Source organism: Salvelinus fontinalis, chromosome 22, assembly GCF_029448725.1.
Source record: "Salvelinus fontinalis isolate EN_2023a chromosome 22, ASM2944872v1, whole genome shotgun sequence".
In the NCBI taxonomy this organism is placed as follows: Eukaryota; Metazoa; Chordata; class Actinopteri; order Salmoniformes; family Salmonidae; genus Salvelinus; species Salvelinus fontinalis.
In genome coordinates, this window is record NC_074686.1 from 17,407,266 (window position 1) to 17,420,484 (window position 13,219).

The following is a 13,219-nucleotide window of genomic DNA, read 5'->3' on the forward strand; positions in this document are numbered from 1 at the left end:
TTGAGTGTAGTCTGGCCCAGGAGTGTGAAGGTGAACGGAAAGGCTCTGGAGCAACGAACCGCCCTTGCTGTCTCTGCCTGGCCGGTTCCCCTCCACTGGGATTCTCTACCTCTAACCCTATTACAGGGTCTGAGTCACTGGCTTACTGGTGCTCTTTCATGCCGTCCCTAGGAGGGGTGCGTCACTTGAGTGGGTTGAGTGGGTTGAGTTACTGACATGATCTTCCTGTCTGGGTTGGCGCCCCCCCTTGGTTTGTACTGTGGTGGAGATCTTTGTGGGCTATACTCGGCCTTGTCTCAGGATTGTAAGTTGGTGGCTGAAGATATCCCTCTAGTGGTGCGGGGGCTGTGCTTTGGCAAAGTGGGTGGGGTTATATCCTTCCTGTTTGGCCCTGTCTGGGGGTATCATCGGATGGGGCCACAGTGTCTCCTGACCCCTCCTGTCTCAGCCTCCAGTATTTATGCTGCAGTAGTTTGTGTCGGGGGGCTAGGGCCAGTTGGTTATATCTGGAGTACTTCTCCTGTCTTATCCAGTGTCCTGTGTGAATTTAAGTATGCTCTCTCAAATTCTCTCCTCTCTTTCTTTCTCTCTCTCGGAGGAACTGAGCCCTAGGACCATACGTCAGGACTACCGGGCATGATGACTCCTTGCTGTCCCCAGTCCACCTGGCCTTGCTGCTGTCACAGTTTCAACTGTTCTGCCTGCGGTTATGGAACCCCTACCTGTCCCAGACCTGCTGTTTTCAACTCTTAATTATCGGCTATGAAAAGCCAACTGACATTTATTCCTGATTTATTATTTGACCATGCTTGTCATTTATGAACATTTTGAACATCTTGGCCATGTTCTGTTATAATCTCCACCCGGCAAAGCCAGAAGAGGACTGGCCACCCCTCATAGCCTGGTTCCTCTCTAGGTTTCTTCCTAGGTTTTGGCCTTTCTAGGGAGTTTTTCCTAGCCACCGTGCTTCTACACCTGCATTGCTTTCTGTTTGGGGTTTTAGGCTGGGTTTCTGTACAGCACTTCGAGATATTAGCTGATGTACGAAGGGCTATATAAAATAAACTTGATTGATTGATTGATCTATAACTGGGCTAATAACTCACTAACTAGCAAAGGATATGAACAAATGTGCACACGTGGCTAGATGTACTTTATTTCTCATTTTGATCTCAAAACGGGCTGAGTCGTGCATGTCAATGTAATAGAATCTTCTTTCGATGCTTTCTGCCTAAATCAAAATCTCTTGCCTATTTAAAAAGAAAAGAACATTCTAACTCTACCACCCCTTCCCTATTTGGAGTAAACTAATGGACAACAACACTTAGGCTTCTACTGCCAGTTTATACATACTATATACATTTTATGGACACAGTGTATTTAACAATAGTTATCTTTTGTTTGTTTTTAATCCCATTCAGTTAACCTCAACCCCTCCAATCTATCCCTGAAGACCATCCAGTTTGATTTCTATTTGCCATATATATTTAACTATGCTGTTTCACAAAAGTTCTGAACCTATGTACATTTTACGAACACAGTATATTTTACAATAGTCTTTTTGTTGTTTTTAGTCCTACCCTTCAGCTCCTCTCCTCATCTATCTCAACACCATCCATTTTCTTTCTTCTAATTACCATAACTGACATTATATAGACAGGTGTGTGCTTTTACAAATCACGTACAATGAATTGAACTTTAAACTACAAAAATAAAGAGTAGCACACTCCATATTTAAATTCCAAGTAATGTATTCACCAAAGTTTTGGCGTCACTGTGCTTTTGTCAAGGTAATGTCATGAATACTTGAACCAGGTTGTGTAGACAAACAGTGCAATTAGTGCAACCAATGACAATAGTGAGGGGTGTGTCATAATGATTAAGTTAATTAGAATGAATTAGTGAAACTATTATTTTTTTATGGCATATAAAATGTATTAGGATATTGTCATCATATAGAAACATAATTGAATATTGTACATATGTCACGCGGGACTAGGTGGGTGAAGGAATCAGACGCAGAGAGTTCCACTTGGGAAAAATGCTCTTTTACTATTGCACACAAAAAATGATAAGCCCAAACATACAGGGCGCAGAAAACAACTTGACAACCCAAAACACAGGGTGCCAAGTAAATAGCAAAATAATTCACCTCTACCTAAACCACACACACGTAACATAAAGACAATCCCGCACAAAACAAGGGCGGGTCCACCTACTAAAAATAGGAAAGCTCGTTAGACCAAACAACACAGGTGAAACTAATTAGACAAAACAGACAAACGAAAAAGGGATCGGTGGCGGCTAGTAGGACGGTGACGACGACCGCCGAGCACCGCCCGAACAGGCAGGGGAGCCAACTTCGGCGGAAGTCGTGACAACATAATATCAGCATTAACATACATTATTGTTTAATTCAATTTCCCATATTTAATTGTTTCGTATTTCATTTCATATTTGTTGCACATAATCTTTTGGTTCAACCTTAATGCATAATAAGCATCATCAACAAGGGGAACATTATTAGGTGTTCGCTAATAAGCTGTAGAATGAATATATCAAATTATAAGACTTATTCATAAAAGAAAGAATTGTTCATAAGAAGGGTAAAAAACATTGACCCTTAGTGGTCTGAATTTTGACTTTGATCTCAAATCAAATCAAATTGTATTGGTCACATACACGTGTATTGGTCACATACACAGATGTTATTGTGGGTGTAGAAAAATCATTGTGCTTCTAGCTCCGTCGGTGCAGTAATATCTAACAAGTAATATCTAACAGTTTCACAACATATACCCAAACTACACATAAATCTAAGTATGGAATGGATTAAGAATGTATATACATATATGTCAGAGCGCCATTGGACTAAGATACAATGGTATAGTATAGTGTACAGTATATACATATGAGATGGTTGATGCAATATTTACAAACAATTAAAGTGACTAAGATACAGTAGAATAGTATAGAGTACAGTTTACACATACACTACCATTCAAAAGTTTGGGGTCACTTAGAAATGTCCTTGTTTTTGAAAGAAAAGCGCATTTTTTGTCCATTAAAATATAAAATTGATCAAAAATACAGTGTAGACTTTGTTAATGTTGCAAATGACTTGTAGCTGGAAACGGCAGATTTTTTATGGAATATCTATATAGGCGTACAGAGGCCCATCATCAGCAACCATCACTCCTGTGTTCCGTTGGCATGTTACATTAGCTAATCCAAGTTGATCATTTTAAAAGGCTAATTGATCATCAGAAAACCCTTTTGCAAGTATGTTAGCTGTCACAACTTCTACCGAAGGTGGCTCCCCTTCCTGTTCGGGTGGTGCTCGGCTGTCGTTGTCACCGGCCTACTAGCTGCCACTGATCCTTTTTTCCCTTTTCTGTTTATTGGTTTCACCTGTGTTTGTTTTAGGCTGATTGGTTGGGCTTTATTTGTGGGAGTGTTTCGATGTACAGTGATCCCTCGCCACTTCGCGGTTCACTTATCGCGGATTCGCTATTTCGCGGATTTTCATAATGCATTTTTTTTTTTTGGTGCATTGTGCTCTGCATTCTGATTCGCTAAAAACTCACTCCCGCTTCTTGTATCAAAACATGCTACGAATTGTGCTATCATTTTGTCGTCTCGTGCAGTTATGTGTACGTACATAAAACAGCTTGGCAAATTTACATTAAGTTGGCCAAATTATCTTGTAATTTCGAACATCTCCTAAACCCATAATGTCGACGAAACATGGATAGAGGCTGGTTATATGGATAGGGATAAAAAAGTTATATGGATATAAAAAGTTATATGGATAAAAAAGTTTTCTATTTCGCGGATTTCACTTATCGCGGGTCATTTTCGGAACGTAACCCCCGCGATAAACGAGGGATTACTGTACATGTGTACACGCCTGTGTGTCATGGTTTTCCCATGTGTTTTTTTTTTGCTGGACTGTTTAAGTCCCCCGTGTTTGGGGCATTTATTTTGGGTTGGCGTATGTTCACCGTTGTGGTGCATTAAAATATTAGCACTACCCTGAACTCTCTGCTTCCTGCGCCTGACTTTTCATCCACTACACCCCGGGCGTTACAGAATCCCGCACCTTCAAATATGGAGTCAGCAGGAGCAGCAGCCAACCCCCTCCCATCGATGGAGGAACGTATCCTCCATCATACCACCGTCCTCCATCGGATAGGATCGGCGATGGACCAGATGATGGAGAGAATGGACCGATGGGAGAGGAGTGGTCTCCTCTCTGCCCCTCCGGTTCCTCCATCGATGGATCCACCTTCTCCTTCCTCCCCCTCCTGCTCCGGCGCTCTCCATCTTGCGCTCCCGAGGGATTATAATGGAGCGGCGGCTGGGTGTCAGGGGTTCATGCTCCAACTTGAACTGTACCTGGCGACCGTGATGCCCACTCCCACGGGAGCGGAGAGGGTGAGTGTCCTCGTCTCCTGCCTGACGGGTCGTGCTCTGGAGTGGGCAAACGCGGTCTGGAATGGCCCAGACTCTGCGAAGGCGCACTACCCAGAATTCACCCGCCGTTTTCGTGCCGTGTTTGATCACCCTCCAGAGGGCCGAGCGGCGGGTGAGCGACTGGTCCACCTTAGGCAGGAGAAGAGGAGCGGACAGGATTACTCGTTGGAGTTCCGTACCTTGGCCGCTGGGGCTGGGTGGAACGACAGGGCCCTGATAGAGCACTACCGGTGTAGTCTCCGGGAGGACGTCCACAGGGAGCTAGCGTGTCGGGACACTGCTCTCTCCTTTGATGAACTCATAGACATGTCTATCCGGCTGGACAATCTGCTGGCTGCCCATTGGGCGTTCGGAGAGGGTCCTGTTCGTTCCATCACCTAGCACTCCTGCTCCCATTCCTATGGAGTTAGGGGGGGGGGGGGGGTTGTGCCGAGGGTTACCGGAGGAGGAGGCTCCCCTTGCACCAGCTGTGGTGGTAGAGGACACACGGCCGATCGGTGCTGGGGTGGCCCGTCTGGGAGTCGAGAGGGTAGGCGGAACACTTCTCGGTCACCCCAGGTGAGTCAGCACCAAACTCACCCAGAACCCCCTGTTGGTCACATGTTTGTCTTGATTTTGTTTCTTGAATTTTTCCCCTCTTCCCAGCATAAGGCGCTAGTCGATTCAGGCGCAGCTGGGAACTTTATGGATCGCGGACTCGCCATCAAACTGGGTGATCCGTTAGTGCGATAGATTCTCCCTTCCCCGTGCACTCCCTAGATAGCCGGCCATTAGGGTCTGGATTGGTCAGGGAAGCCACGGTTCCACTGGACATGGTGACGCAGGGGATGATTAAGGAGCGGATAAGTCTCTTCATTATTGATTCGCCTGCGTTTCCAGTGGTGCTGGGGATTCCCTGGCTGGCTAGTCACAATCCTAAGATTTCGTGGAGACAGGGGGTTCTCCAGGGGTGGTCAGAGGAGTGTTCAGGAAGGTGTATGGGAGTTTCCATTGGTGCCACTTCGGTGGAGAGTCCAGACCAGGGTTCCACTGTGCGCATCCCCCCTGAATATGCCGATTTGGCAATCGCTTTCAGTAATAAGAGAGCGACTAAATTACCACCTCATCGACAGGGGGATTGTGCAATAAATCTCCAGGTAAACACCACCTCACCCGCTCTTAAGATAACCTTCGGGCCAATTGGGGGCCCAGGGCTGGTTAGGAGACACTGCAATTGTGATGAACTGAGAGAATATTAGGGTAGCACTGTAATTCATGAACCATATGCTGTCTGCTGCTGTTCTTACCTTTTTCCCTTTCTGTCTTCTACACCTCTCTCCCCACCTCGTCTTTCTTCCTCGTTTTATAATGCACACCATATGTGCATTGAAGTACAGATTGAACTTGTATTCATAATATAATATTACAATTATAATGCATTTATAACACCTGGTTAATGAACTTCTTTCAATAAAGCGTTTCACATTCTCCACTGGTTGAAATTAAGTATCTCATTGAAATACTATCCTTTGTCCTCAGATTAATTTCAGATTAGTTTTTTTCTGTATATATGAATTACAAATCAATCTGTAACGCTTGTCGTGGTTGGAAGAAGAGGGGGACCAATGCGCAGCGTGGTAAGTGTCCATATTGTTTTAATACGAAATACTGAACACTGAACAAAAACAATATAATGACAAACGAACACTCCTGTACGTTGAAACAAAAACACAGAACAGAAAATAATCACCCACAAAACACAATGAAAATCAGGCTACCTAAATATGGCTCCCAATCAGAGACAACGACTGACACCTGCCTCTGATTGAGATCCATACTAGGCCAAACACTTAGAAATAGAACAATAGAACAAAACATAGAAAAAACAACATAGAATGCCCACCCTAACTCACGCCCTGACCAAACTAAAATAAAGACATAACAAAGGAACTAAGGTCAGAACGTGACCCAATCATGTTTCTAGTCTATTGTATAGTTACAATGTGTAATCATTGATGGCCCAGGAGCAGGAGTGGTAAACACTATTGAAGTGTATAGTGTAATACATATATGCAGACACAGCCTCATTCAAATAATGGAGTTTGATATGACTGAAAAATAATGTCTCAGATTCATACCTGAACCGCACCTTTATTTGCCAAGGAAGAGTACATGATCAGTGAATATATTCAATGTACAGGCTACAATGTTGGAATCTCATGCATGGTAATAACTACAGTACATATGTATATAGGACTTGCATCCTTGGCAAAATAAAGTTATTATATTCTACTCTATCCATATGTAACAGTTTTGCTTTTGTCCCTTTCCTCGCCCCTACCTGGGCTCAAACCAGGGACCCTTTGCACACATAGACAACAGTCACCCTCGAAGCATCGTTACCCATCGCTCCACAAAAACCGCAGCTTTTGCAGAGCAAGCGGAACAACTACTTCAAGGTCTCAGAGCGAGTGACGTCACCGATTAAAACCCCTCTAACTAGCTAGCCATTTCACACCGGTTACACATAGGCTTCATTAATGCCATTAAGACTTGAAGTTGATACAACAACTATGATAGCTGAGGTTCTTAGATTGGTATGAATATTAGTTCAGAACCTAATGTTTTAGGGTCCATACACAGATCGGCTACATACTGTATCTAGCTACACATCCATAGAGGCTTACAGTTATTTTTATCCTCCACTACACAATAAGCAAGTAAATAGTTAGCTATGTTACTTGAGCTGCATTGCAAGGCAAGCTTACACAATTGTACATTCAATTTGCAGGAAATGCTTTAGCAAGCTAGATTCTTTACATCCACTGTTTCACAAGACGACAGCCTGGTTTTCTCAGGAGTCCCTATAACATTAAACAACACAAATTCCAAATGCATTCTCCTAACACTAGCTAGCTGGCTAATGTTAGCTAGTCAGATAACTTGTTAAATAGCGATTTTCATCAAATATCCTTGACAACCCCAAAAAATTCTACATTACCTAACATATTCCTCTCAATTGTACATTTTTTCCTTGACTCGTTATATCATTATAACAAGTTACATTTGGTTCCACCGTAATGTTTTGTCAGCCATCTTTGTTGAAGAACGCCACCAGCTCGCATCAAAATTTGTCACTGGAGCCACTCAATATGATTGGTCATTCAAAAACATTGGGACGCAAAAGCATAATGGGAATTCTAACTTCCCCTTGTGGTGGTCTGGAGCAATGAAGCCGTGACGCAGGGTACCTCTATGTCCCGCCGGTGCAAGCTCACAACATTTAAAGGAGGAGCCACTGTTATTAAAGTAGCTAGTGTTACATTTCCTTAAAGTGGCCAGTGAATCCTAATCTAAGCCTATAGGCAGCAGCCTCTGATGTGCTGGAGATGACAGTCGTGTCCAAAAGTTTTGAGAATGACACAAATATTAATTTTCACAAAGTCTGCTGCCTCAGTTTGTATGATGGCAATTTGCATATACTCCAGAATGTTATGAGGAGTGATCAGATGAATTGCAATTAATTGCAAAGTCCCTCTTTGCCATGCAAATGAACTGAGTCCCCAAAAAAACATTTCCACTGCATTTCAGCCCTGCCACAAAAGGACCAGCTGATGTCATGTCAGTGATTCTCTCGTTAACACAGGTGTGACTGTTGACAAGGACAAGGCTGGGGATCACTCTGTCATGCTGCTTGAGTTCGAATAACAGACTGGAAGCTTCAAAGGGAGGGTGGTGCTTGGAATCATTGTTCTTCCTCTGTCAACCATGCTTACCTGCAAGAAAACACGTGCCGTCATCATTGCTTTGTACAAAAAGGTGCTTCACAGACAAGGATATTACTGCCAGTAAGACTGCGCCTAAATCAACCATTTATCGGATCATCAAGAACTTCAAGGAAACCGGTTCAATTGTTGTGAAGAAGGCTTCAGGGCGCCCAAGAAAGTCCAGCAAGCGCCAGGACAGTCTCCTAAAGTTGATTCAGCTGCGGGATCGGGGCACCACCAGTACAGAGCTTGCTCCGGAATGGCAGCAGGTAGGTGTGAGTGCATCTGCATGTACAGAGAGGTGAAGACTTTTGGAGGATGGCCTGGTGTCAAGAAGGGCAGCAAAGAAGCCACTTCTCTCCAGGAAAAACATCAGGGACAGACTGATATTCTGCAAAAGGTACAGCGATTGGACTGCTGAGGACTTGGGTAAAGTCATTTTCTCTGATGAATCCCCTTTTGATTGTTTGGAACATCCGGAAAAAAGCTTGTCCGGAGAAGACAAGGTGAGCGCTACCATCAGTCCTGTGTCATGCCAACAGTAAAGCATCCTGAGACCATTCATGTGTGTGGTTGCTTCTCAGCCAAGGGAGTAGGCTCACTCACAATTTTGCCTAAGAACACAGCCATGAATGAAGAATCGTACCAACACATCCTCCGAGAGCAACTTCTCTCAACCATCCAGGAACAATTTGGTGACGAACAATGCCTTTTCTAGCATGATGGAGCACCTTGCCATAAGGCAAAAGTGATAACTAAGTGGCTCGGGGAACAAAACATTGATATTTTGGGTCCATGGCCAGGAAACTCCCCAGACCTTAATCCCATTGAGAACTTGTGGTCAATCCTCAAGAGGCGGGTGGACAAACAAAAACCCACAAATTCTCACAAACTCCAAGCATTCATTATGCAAGAATGGGCTGCCATCAGTGTCACGTCCTGACCATATAAAGCTTTTATTTTCTATGTTAGAGTAGGTCAGGGCGTGACTGGGGGATTGTTCTAGTTTATATTTTCTAAGTGGTCGAGGTTTATTTTCTATGTTGGTGTTTTGTATGATTCCCAATTAGAGGCAGCTGGTTATCATTGTCTCTAATTGGGGATCATACTTAAGTAACATTTTTTCCACCTGTGGGTTATGGGATATTGTTTTGAGTAAGTGCATGTAGCACCTCTGTTGCCACGGTTTGTTTTTTCATTTGTTTGTTTATTGTTTGTTTTGCTAAGTTTCACTATTAAATATTATGTGGAACTCAACATACCCTGCGCCTTGGTCCATCTCTACAAACGAACGTGACAATCAGTCAGGATGTGGCCGAGAAGTTAATTGACAGCATGCCAGGCGGATTGCAGAGGTCTTGAAAAAGAAGGGTCAACACTGAAAATATTGACTCTTTGCATCAACTTCATGTAATTGTCAATAAAGCCTTTGACACTTATGAAATGCTTGTAATTATACTTCAGTATTCCATAGTAACATCTGACAAAAATATCTAAAGACACTGAAGCAGCAAACTTTGTGGAAATTAATATTTGTGTCATTCTCAAAACTTTTGGCCATGACTGTATATACATATTAAATGAGTGATGCAATATGTAAACACAATTTAAAAGTGACTAAGATACTGTAGAATAGTGTGGAGTACAGTTTAAACATGTGAGATGAGTAATGCTAGATACAGAACATTATTCAAGTGGCTAGTGATCCATTTCTAAAAGTGGCTAGTGATTCCTAATCTATGTCTATAGGTAGTGATGGCTGTTTAACAGTCTGATGGCCTTGAGATAGAAGCGTTTTTTCAGTCTCTCGGTCCCAGCTTTGATGCACCTGTACTGACCTTGCCTTCTGGATGATGGCGGGGTGAACAGGCAGTGGCTTGGGTGGTTGATGTCCTTGATAATCATTTTGGCCTTCCTATGGCATCGGGTGCTGTATTTGTTCAGGAGGACGGGAAGTTTGCCACCGGGAAAGGCATTGGCAGACTGCACCAACCTCTGGAGAGCTTTGTGATTGCGGGCGGTGCAGTTGATACAGCCTGACAGGATGCTCTCAATTGTGCATTTGTAAAGGTTTGTGAGGGTTTTAGGCGTTAAGCCACATTTCTTTAGCCTCCTGAAGTTGAAGAGGCGCTGTTGCGCCTTTTTCACCACACTGTCTGTGTGGCTGGACCATTTCAGTTTGTGAGTGATGTGTACGCCGAGGAACTTGAAGCTTTCCACCTTCTCCACTGCGGTCCCACCGATGTGTATAGGGAGGGTGCTCCCTCCCTGAGCATGCACCCTTGTGGGGCCCCAGTGTTGTCTGATAGCAAAGTCTGATAGCAAAGGGTCTGAATACTTATGTTAATAAGGTATTAAAACAAATAACAGTTTTTGCTTTGTCATTGTGGGGTATTGTGTGTAGATTGAGGATAATCAATAAAACACTAAATTAGAATAAGGCTGTAAGGTAACAAAATTCTTTCCGAATACACTGTATATCTCACTAGGTCAGGATGTTTAAGCCTCCATATATCCACTAATTTCAATATAAACATGAAATTCATAATTTCTTTAAGTGCATGAGGGTGATAGTAATAGTAGTGCGATTTCCTTTACAGTCCATTAATAGAGTCTTGTATTACTTGGTTTTGATAAATGATTATATACATTACCAGTCAAATTTGGACACACCTACTCATTGCAGGGATTCTTTATTTTTACTATTTTCTACATTGTAGAATAATAAGAATACAAAATTCTTCAAAGTTCCCACTCGTTGCCTCGATGACAGCTTTGCACACTCTTGGCATTCTCTCAACCAACTTCATGGAATGCATTTCAATTATCAGATGTGCCTTGTTAAAAGTTAATTTGTGGAATTTCTTTCTTTCTTAATGTGTTTAATAAGTCAATCAGTTGTATTGTGACAAGATAGGGCCTACTTCTGTATAACAACCCTATTTGGTAAAAGACCAAGTCCATATTATGGCAAGAACAACTCAAATAAGCAAAGAGAAATGACAGTCTATCATTACATTAAGGCATGAAGGTCAGTCAAGAAATTTGAAAGTATCTTCAAGTGAAGTCGAAAAAACCATCAAGCGCTATGATAAGGACCACCACAGGAAAGGAAGACCCAGAGTTACCTCTGCTGCAGAGGATACGTTCATTGGAGTTACCAGCCTCAGAAATTGCAGCCCGAATAAATGCTTCACACATAAATGCTTCACAGAGTTCAAGTAACAGACACATCTCAACATCAACTGTTCAGAGGAGACTGAGTGAATCAGGCCTTCATGGTCAAATTGCTGCAAATAAACAACTACTAAAGGACACCAATAAGAAGAAGAGACTTGCTTGGGCCAAGAAGCACGAGCAATGAACATTAGACCAGTGGAAATCCAAATGTGAGATTTCTGGTTCCAACCGCTGCGTCTTTGTGATACACAGAGTAGGTGAACGGATGATCTCTGCATGTGTGGTTCCCACCGTGAAGCATGGAGGAGGTGGTGTGATGGTGCGTTGCTGGTGACATTGTCAGTGATTTATTTAGAATTCAAGGCACACTTAACCAGTATGGCTACCACAGCATTCTGCAGCGATACGGCATCCCATCTGGTTTGCGCTTAGTGTGATTATCATTTGTTTTTCAACAGGACAATGACCCAAATCACACCTCCAGGCTGTGTAAGGTCTATTTGACCAAGAAGGAGAGTGATGGTGCTGCTTCAGATGAGCTGGCCTCCACAATCACTCGACCTCCACCCAATTGAGATGGTTTGGGACGACTTGGACCAGCAGAGCGTATAAGGGCAGGGCGAGACCCAGATGCAGACATGGGAGGCAGATGGTTAGAGTCTCTGATATTTATTAGTATCCAAGGGGGAGGCAAGAGAATGGTCGTGGACAGGCAAAAGATCATAACAAGGTCAGAGTCCAGGAGGTACAAAGTGGCAGGCAGTATGGTCAGGCAGGCAGCTTCAGAGTCAAGTCAGGCAAGGGTCAAAACTGTGAGGACTAGCAAAAAACAGAGTGAAGGAAACAGCAGGCGCACAAAGTAACATGCTCGTTGACTTGACAAAACAAGACGAACTGGCACAGACAGAAAACACAGTTATAAAAACCCAGGGGAAGATGGGTGACACCTGGAGGGGGTGGAGACAAGCACAAGGACAGGTGAAACAGATCAGGGTGTGACAGAGTGAAGGAAAAGCAGCCAACAAGTGCTCAGCACATGTGGGAACTCCTTCAATACTGTTGGATAAGCATTCCTCATGAAGTTGGTTGAGAGAATGCCAAGAGTGTGCAAAGCTGTCATCAAGCCAAAGGGTGGCTACTTTGAATAATCTAATATATAAAATCTGTTTTGATTTGATTAACACTTTGCTTACTACATATGTGTTATTTCATAGTTTGATGTCTTCACATTTATTGTACAATGTAGAAAAAAGTAAAAATGTATTAAAACCCTTGAATGAGTATGTGTGTCCAAACTTTTGACTGGTTCTGTATATGTAAGGACAAATGGGGACACTGAAACTGTAACAACTAAATGCAATCAAGAGATTGCAGTTGATTGCAGAGATTGCAGTTGAACTTCCTGAAACTTAAATGCAGCAAAACAGAGCTTGTCTTATTGGCTCTTGCATGGAGCAAGTTGAGCACATTATCCCTTTCTCTGGATGATGACATCATCGCAGCTTCCCGCACCACCAGAATTTAAAAAACAATTACTGTAACCTCTCATTTGAAGCACACATCCGCATCACCAAGAAAGTGTCATTTTTTCAACTATGTAACATTGATTGAGTTTATTTACATTTTTACAGGGACAGTGCACATTAATCAACATTTCAGTAAAAGTGCTGGTTTTAGCCAGCCAGCTAATTTTCAACCGCAGTCTCTGGGCAGGTCATTAAAAACAATTACAATAACAATACTGTCACGTTCCTGACCTTATTTCCTTTGTTTAGTCTTGTTTAGTTGGTCAGGATGTGAGCTGGGTGGGCATTCTA